Source organism: Daucus carota, chromosome 7 (assembly GCF_001625215.2).
Source record: "Daucus carota subsp. sativus chromosome 7, DH1 v3.0, whole genome shotgun sequence".
NCBI lineage: Eukaryota > Viridiplantae > Streptophyta > Magnoliopsida > Apiales > Apiaceae > Daucus > Daucus carota.
Genome location: NC_030387.2, coordinates 34,213,204 through 34,222,250, shown reverse-complemented (window position 1 = coordinate 34,222,250; position 9,047 = coordinate 34,213,204). Strand labels below are relative to the sequence as shown.

General features: G+C 33.2%; 2 long non-coding RNA genes across 5 annotated transcripts; both read left to right on the top strand.

Moving 5' to 3' along the window:
- The first annotated feature begins 415 nt into the window (after positions 1–415).
- LOC135147808 (uncharacterized) lies at positions 416–938 on the top strand. The gene is made up of 3 exons (XR_010285629.1): positions 416–573; positions 674–725; positions 838–938. It is a non-coding gene; the product is annotated as an uncharacterized LOC135147808 (long non-coding RNA).
- Positions 939–5,195: 4,257 nt separating this feature from the next.
- On the top strand, positions 5,196–7,314 carry LOC135147844 (uncharacterized). 4 transcript variants are annotated; one of them, XR_010285732.1, is made up of 7 exons: positions 5,196–5,309; positions 5,999–6,066; positions 6,168–6,493; positions 6,577–6,594; positions 6,692–6,814; positions 6,931–6,986; positions 7,085–7,314. It is a non-coding gene; the product is annotated as an uncharacterized LOC135147844 (long non-coding RNA). The 4 variants fall into 4 exon arrangements; XR_010285729.1 differs by lacking the exons at positions 6,168–6,493; positions 6,577–6,594 and having other exon boundaries at positions 5,284–5,309; XR_010285730.1 differs by lacking the exons at positions 5,196–5,309; positions 5,999–6,066 and having other exon boundaries at positions 6,073–6,493.
- The last annotated feature ends 1,733 nt before the right edge of the window (positions 7,315–9,047 follow it).

Genomic DNA, 9,047 nt, shown 5'->3' with positions numbered 1-9,047 from the left:
CATCGTCGCTGTAGGTGGTCGTGAGCACGTTCCGTTCGCGCAGTTGTCTCCTTCCTATGCTCGAAATTCTTCAAAACATCGATCTATCCGTGAAGATGCCAAAGATGTTTTTAGTCAATACAGGCAGAAAACAATGGTGAACAAGGAGAATATGTTGCCTGATTTTGTTTTGCAGCAGACTTTAAAACCGGGTAATTGGATTGTGTGTTTATCGCCTTACAGTTTTTTCTCAGTTTCGTTAGATTTGTTCTTAATTGAGTAATTTTATTTTTGTTTTGAATTAAGTCATGTTATTCACATCTCCGAACGATATATAAAATTGTGCAAGATTTTGTGAAACTATGCCTGTTATTATGTTTAAATTTTAATATATCTTGATGTATTTGTGTTAACGTTTTGTGTGCAGAAAATTAAGAATCCAATCAACAAAGGAGGGTGGAAGACATTGTTTTTCAAATGGAGTCATGGGTATACAGATATGAGTATGTAAATTTGTACAAACGGAGGAGTCACGGGTATACAGATATAAGAATTGTTTTTCAGGCAAATCTGTATACTTCCGCCATCATCTAGGTAATGCCATCAGGAAATAAAACTCTTTTATTAGTTTATTTAGATTAAGAGATAAAGGTGCTCATTCCTCTCAAATCATTATTTTTTTTGCCCATGCCAGCGTGTTCAACTGAGGCCCATCAATACAAATTCTCTGGCTTTTCTCATTACCGGTAAGTATGTATGTTTATTCTTCGTATGATATGCAGTTAACTCTTTCATTACACATCTAACTCTGTAAGTTTTCCTTATTAATATTTTTTCATCCTGATCTCTTTGCTGCAGTTTGAGGACTGTACATTTGAATGGCTCTACTTACAAAGTTAGATGAAAGAGTTACAGGGTTCAAAAGAAATTGCAGATTTCAGACGAGGAGTTCTCGAAGGTATGATCTTTTTGTTTTATTTAACCATCGAAATTAACGATTGATATTGGATCCCTGTTCTTTGTATGTTTGTTACTGTGTATCATACATTGTGTTGGATCATCTAATGTTGATTTTTATGTTTTGTTTCGGGAACTTAATCCTAGTAAACAGTGGAGATTTGCATTCTTATCTTTGGGTAGACCAGAGTATATATCTGCTAGACTCAGACATTGATAGTATATCATGTTATTAATAAATATTGATTTAAATGATGAAAATATATTATTGTGATTGTAACTTCAATCCAACTGGACTTTGGCTGATAAAATTCGACGGGTAATGAGAAAATCGCTATATTCTGCACAAAAGACATGCTATCATCCATATCTAGAACTTCTAATTACACACATTCAGAATCCGCTCTTTTTCTACAGGACACGAATACAAACTCCACGACTATTAGAATAGAGGGCCACCTGAGATTTGCCTATGCTATGACACCACGAATTCTAGCTTGAGCCATCCTCACGGCGAGTCTAATTAGGAGTATATAATAAAGGTATCTTCTTTGCGGACTTACTTTCACAGTATTTTTGATGCAATTGGTGTTCTAAATTCTACACATATAAAATCACTTATTGTCATAAAAACAGCGCAACTTTTCTTGGTCTTGCATTGTTATCTTTATCAGTTGTGTATAATTTGGCCTTGAGCTAAAAGAACTAACTTAAAAATGAATGCTGAAACTATTGGTTCTTATTTGGGTGAAAATAGTGATCCGAACACTATTCAGATTTCTACTGGACACCGTGGTATATTCCAGTTGTATTATGTTTGCTTTAGTGACACTTTAGAATGCTAAAGAAACCACCTCTATATATTATGTAGGTTGATGCATACCAACACCTTTACATGATGTTTCTTTAAAAATTCAAAACAAAAACTCTAGTGATGAATATGCATACTCTGGTACCTGCATTCTTTAAGAAAAGTGATGAATATGCATACTCTGAAGTGATAAATATGCATACCTGCGTTATAGTCTATAATCGATAGCTTTGTACATTTGCTATATTTTAGGAGTATCGCTGGAAAGGCAAGAAAAATACTGTAAGGCCGTTCAATAATATTCTGTGGTTCTAACAGTTTCAGAATGAGAAAAGAAAATTCTGTAAAATAGGGGTACGCCATCCAGGTAAGTGTCTAATATAAAACACTCTGATGATGTTATTTAAATGCAAGTGTGCACAATTTGTTAACGCTTTTTGTCCTCTGTAGCTTGGTATCATAATGACTCAAGTACAAGACCGAGAAATTTGTTGAATTCTTTCAACAAAGTTGGTGATAACAATGTTTCAGGAAGCCAGTTTAGACCAGGTATGGTCAAGTACATCAACACATGAGATTTCAGCTATTTGTTAAATCTTTAAATTTATATATTGTTTGTGATTGTGTTTTTTCCTAATTATCCATATAAATTAATATAATTATGTATTGAAATATTGTATCATTTTTAATAGAAGATTAATTTTTAAAATAATAGTTATATTTTTGTTAAATATTTAAATTTATTTATTATTTGTGTTTGTATTTTTTCCTAATTTTCCATATAAATTAATATAATTATGTATTGAAATATTGTATCATTTTTAATAGAAGATTAATTTTTAAAATAATAGTTTTTTTTTATAGATGGTTGTTAAGTAGACACTTTTATGGTGTCTTAATATTTTTATGTTATTATTTTTTTATTTTTATATTACATGTTTGATCGTCACTTCTCAGTCGATAAATCTCTAAAAATGTAACTCACTATGAGATATATGAATAACAGATTTTAAATTTCCATGCACCTCAATGCATAAACAAAATGCAGCTCATGCAGGTGATAGTCATAGCAGCAGCTTCGCATCGATGTCAGGAACTAAGGCCGGTCTGAGGAAAACCACCTTTCCAGATGCAGGAGACATGGGTTAGTACCTCTGTTGACAAATATTTTGGTCATTACCTCTTATGACTCTCTAATCTCTCTAATACCGATGTTCCTCATGTCCTGTTATGAACAGACAATGTTGCGGATGACGATACTAACACTGACTGAGGAAGAAGAAGGTTTGCAAGCTTTTAATCCCCTGCAATTCCGTGTTCCTTGCATGTGTCTTGGATTTTTGAAAGAAGTATATCACCTTCGAAATTTCACAGAGCCCAGACGCGGACAGTACACACAGTGGCGGAGGCACATTAAGGCCAGGGTAGGTCCAGGCCCTCCCTGGAATTGGGCCAAAAAATTTTAATTTTTTTTTTTTTGATTTTGGAAGCCCAGCCCAGCCAGCATTAGTCCCGAAAGCCCAGGCCCACAAATCAAATAACAAAACCACGCAACAGGGAAGCGGCAAGCGAGAGCAGTAGCAAATTAAGTGAAAAATATTAGAAAAAAAACAATACCCAATTTGTGATTTTTGAATTGTGAAGACAGAGTGAGTGACGGGTACAAACTAAAAAGCACCGGAGCAGTCGAGCAGAGCCCCTGGACATAGGGGTGTCAATGGATCGCATATCCGGTCCGACCCGGTCCGATCCAGGAGCTAACGGAGCGGATATGGATCACCTAAAATAATATCCGATCCGGAAAAAATCCGGTCCGAAAAATATCCGATCCGATATGTATAGGATATGGATTTAATACGATCCGATTTGAAAAAAATCCGATCCGACTAATATATATATATATATATATATATATATATATATATATTTATATTTATGTGTGTATATATATACTCTATTAAGATATTACATATATAAATAAATAAATAAAATTAGAGAGCATTTGAACTTGGATAGTTGAACTTATTAGACATTTGGTTTGAGAGTTTTGAGTTGCATTAGTACAACTTTTTTAAATTTCAAAGTTTCTAATATTTTATTAGAAGATTTGTAATATTTATAAGTTAACGTAGTGTTTTTAAATCCTAAACTTCCGGAATTTATTAAAGACTCTAATATTTGAACAAGTGTGTTTTTGTATTTTAAAACACCACATTTTGATTTTATAAATTATTATTATTAGTGATTCCAACAAATTTTTATAGGTGAAGACTTTTTTTTTTAAATATAAACGGAGCGGAGCTCCGATCCGAAAATCCGAAATCCTACGGATTAGGATATGGATCGTGTTCTAAAAAATCCGGTTGAAATCCGATCTGAATCCGGTAAAATTAAACAGATCAGGATATGGATCGTGCCTGATCCGATCCAGATCCGATCCATTGACACCCCTACCTAGACACAGCACGCTCTTCAGTCTTTTACTCTTCTCCGCTTCATAACTTCAACATTCTTGATTCTTCCAATTCCAAAAGTTCATTCAAATTTTTAGGTAATTTCAGTTTAGTATTTTATTTGTGTATTTGTAATTAGATTTTAGAAAATTAATTATTTTTGATTTATACACCACTACCGCAATGACATATTCATAGATATTTTGGAAAGACAAGTTCAAGAGTTAAATGACCGGTTTGACGAAATTGGTACTGAATTACTTTTCGGTATGTCATGTCTTGATCCTCAAAACTCATTTTCTGCATTTGACAAGGAGAGATTGCTAAATTTTGCAAAATTGTATCCGTTTGAATTTTCACCGGTTCATATTATGGAACTTGAATGGGCACTTCCTGCCTACTTTCAAGAGGATGAAAGATTTGTGGATCTTGATGGAATTGCGGAACTTGGTAGAAAAATGGTTGAGACAAGAAAACATTTGATTCATCCTTTGGTTTATTTACTTATCAAATTGGCTATGCTTTTACCGGTCGCAACAGCTGGAGTGGAAAGAGCATTTTCTGCTATGAATATTGTCAAGACTCGGCTTCGTAATAAGATTGGGGATGAATGGTTAAATGATCTCTTGGTAACATATATTGAGCGAGACATTTTCTTAAGCATAAAGACTGAAGAGGTACTTCAAAGATTCTCACAGGGGAGCACTTTAAACAGGTAATTGTAATGAATTATGTTGTTTATGACTCTTTTTTTTTTTGCACTTTTCTACTTGTAGTTGGGAAAAAAATTAGTTTATTTTGGCGCTCCCTAATTTTTATTCCTGGCTCCGCCATTGAGTACACAGCCCATGACGAGAATGATACCAAAGGAGATCTGCCTGGTTTGCAAAAATTCAGTTATTACATGCTTCTATGATTATTCAAAAAAAACCGGTAGAATGCACATACATCTTCTGCATAACCGCATTGTTTACAAATTTCTGGAAAGGCTACTTGTACCTTGGTCCACCAACAAAACTTTGTTCTAAATGTAAGGCTGTCATGTGGAACGAGGAACGGAACAACAAAGGTGCAAAATATAGCGATCCGTCTTTCTCAATCTGTTGTAGGTAGGGGTGCCCATGGGTTATCAAAACCCGCCCAAACCGATCTAACCGACCCAACCCAACCCTAAACCAACCCGAAAATATTTAACCCGAATTTTGATTGGGTTGAAAATTATTAAAACCGATTTAAATGGGTTGGGTTAGGGTTTTGCCTATAACCCGCCCATTCTAACCCGACCCGCATATTTTATTTAATTTTAGTATATTTTATTTGTTTTTATTGAAACAATTTTAGGTTTCTTTCTATCTAAACTAACATTATATCACATATTACTTAAATTCATAATAAATGCATGAAACGATTTCTAGTTTGAACGAATCATGAGTTCCGCTTAATAAGAACTAAGCTATTGGCAAACAAACTTGATAATGAGCTCAACTTGTCTTGAAAAGATTGTGAAGGTTAATAAGAACTAAGCTATTGCCAAACAAACTCGATGATGAGCTCAACTTTTCTTGAAAAATTGTGAAATTACAAAACTAAGTGATCTTATCTCGCACTCATTTTCTAGTAACCTATTCTACCCAACCCAAACCGACCCAACCCGAAATAAAATCTAACCGACCCAACCCGATGAATTTTAAACCGAATTTTAGTTGGGTTAAAAATTAAAATAACCGAACTAAATGGGTTGGGTTAGGATGTAACATATAACCCGCCCAACCCGACCCGCGGGCACCCCTAGTTGTAGGAATGGTCAAGTAGAGCTGGAACCCGAAAAACAACCACCTCCTTATTTGGCAGAGCTCTTATCTGGTGGTGAGAAAACAACGCATTTTCTCAGCAATTTAGTATCAACATGCTTAAATATTATAGCTTTGCTGTAGTGTTATTATTTTCACCATTAATGTTTGGTGCAGAAATATATTACAGATTCAAATTGACTATAAAAATGTTACTTTCTCTTCCCCGATGTAGAAAAATTATTCTTGAAAATCACTGCTTCTTATTACTTTGGTGAAGTTGACTGTTGCATTGAGGTTTGTGACTATTAGCACTAAAACTTCTCAGAGTCTACTCCAAGTAATGGATCTGGACTTGATTCACAACTATAGCCACTACTTTCATTTACAGGTTTCCGGGATAATTTGATTCTACAGCTTATCAACTTTATGTGTTGGGTGCCAGCAGTAGTACAGGCCCCTGTATGTAGTATACAAAGCCACATTATCTTGAATCAGATGAGGTCCATTTCCATGCATTGTAGGAATAGCTAAATTATAAATGTCAATATCCAGATTACAGAGGCTATTTCCCTCCCATTTGCAGGTATTGTGCAACTATTAAGTAAGTTCTCCAGGAGAGAATCTGTTAGAACCAGGATGTTTAAAGTGCATTTTTCTGTAATGGCTCAATATATCTTAAAATTGCATATTTATGTCAGGGTCTGGAGGATAAAGCTTGGCGGACAAAGCAAAGTAGTGTTCAGCTTCTAGGTGCAATGGCTTACTGTGCTCCTCAGCAGCTGTCTCAGTGCCTTCCCAAAATTGTGCCTAAGCTGACGGAGGTATAACTTTATATAGGCTCAATAAAGATGTATTATATGTAATTTAGTACACTTCGTTATTTGGGGAAAATGAAAATTATATTTTGATGCTAAGTATATTCATTTTGTCCTTAAAGGTTTTAACTGATACCCACCCTAAAGTACAGTCACAGCACAGACGGCACTACAGCAGGTGATATCATGTTATTGGTTAAAAAAAGAATCTACTGAACACTTTAAACAATGTCACTATGTGATCAACTGGTTTAATGAAGAATGCAAATTAATCAGATGTTCAAGACTTCAGCCAGTGATAACATGCAGATGCTTATGCTGAGGCTATGTCCAGCTGACCCGTGTCTGCAAAAAGCTTGCTTACTTTCTTGGTTGCATATTACAGGACTAATGCTCCAAATGTGGCATCTGACATTGAGTTTGGTATACAAAATTGAACTTCAGTGAGTTGGGGTCTGAATCATTGGATTCTATGTCTAGGCTCCTTAAATTTCCTGAGTTACATATAAAATTTTTGTGAATAAATACCTGTGAATGACCAATATAATCCTAATTTGTAACCACGCTTGATTTGACTACTTAATTATATGATATGGAGAGAGGATGACAATTTTTTAATAAATCTTAACACATAAAATTGATTTTTGTTATATTAACCTTAAAAGCTAATTTAGTATGTACATATCATTTCTGTATTTTCAATCATAACTATTATACAAATTTTCATTTTCCATTCTATTGATGATTATTTATTTTTTCACTTATAGAAAGAAATTCAGTCAAACATATTTCGTCTTTGAATCCGCTCAATAATATCTATTCATAGTTGAAGTTTTAATTACTAAATATATATTATCATATCTATGTATACGTACATAATAAGATGCTAATTGATATTCAATTGTAGTGCTCTATCTAGATGAAATGCAGATGATTTTGATGTCAATATGATTAGCTCAAAGACGTTCATGTTAAAACGTTTTGGATGTTTAAGCAACTTGAATTCATGAATTAAAATAATTTTAAATATTAACTTATTCAAGTGCTATCAAAATTTTCAACTTATTTGAGAGTTTATGTTTCAGTTCTCTTTTCAAATGAATAAAATAACTCATGAATTAATTTAAAACTGATGGTGATTAAGTTTCTCAAAATAAAATATGGTTCACGTGGTTTGTAGCTCTATTGTGTGAGCTCGTGGGTTTACCCAGTGCGCAAATGAAGAGTAGCGGCTGCGGATTCCTACGTTAAAATAAATAAATATCAATTATTCTTTTGTTCACACGACACATAGGTATTATATGTATGGTATTAAAACACAAATGACAAGGCAGCGTAGTGGTACGAAAGAATGAGATGTTAGTGAATGCTCTCGAGTTCGATTCTTCAAAGCCATAATTTTTTAAACAAATATTAGACAAAAGGATAAACATGTCTTTTCACATGAATAAAAAGTCTCATAATTTACTTGCTCACATGCCCATGTTAGGCTATTATTAATAGAAAGCCCTAAAACCCGGTATCTAGTAATTTGATTTTTATAGAGATTAGTTTTTGTTTTTGAATAATTTGATGCGATCAGTTTAATATTTTAAAATTTAAGATGATTGTTGATATATATATTTTATGAACATTTAGTTATTTTATGGTCTTGACTATCGCTCTAACTTTCTAATATTATCGTGATTAACCATAAAATGTATGCTACTTTTTTACATCAATTTTAAGAATTTTACTTGTTTGAACAATTTTATTTGACTTAAATTTTCATATTTCTCCATCCATGCTACAACAACTTCAAGTTTCGAATCTCGTCAACAACATATCATAATAAATTATTAATTCAAACACATATAAAAAATTATTAACTATTGTAATACACACCTGCATCGCACGGGTTATTAGCCAGTATATTATCAAAGCTAAATATGAAAAAATTTGAGCGTCGGTTTGTAGTCAGTACGGTGAGTTATAACCATTAAATCACTTGATTAAATTGACCACAATTGTTAGATTTAATTTTCTATATTTCTACATCTATGCCACTAAAGATTAAGGGTTCGAATCCGGTCAACAACATATCCAAATAAATTATTCATTTTAACACATATGAGAAAATTATTAGCAATTTAAATACACACGTGTATATATCATACGAGTTATAAGTTAGTGTATCGTAATCGACAATATAATATATTTAGTTATAGTTAATTATATTCCGCTCTAAAGTATAGTATGA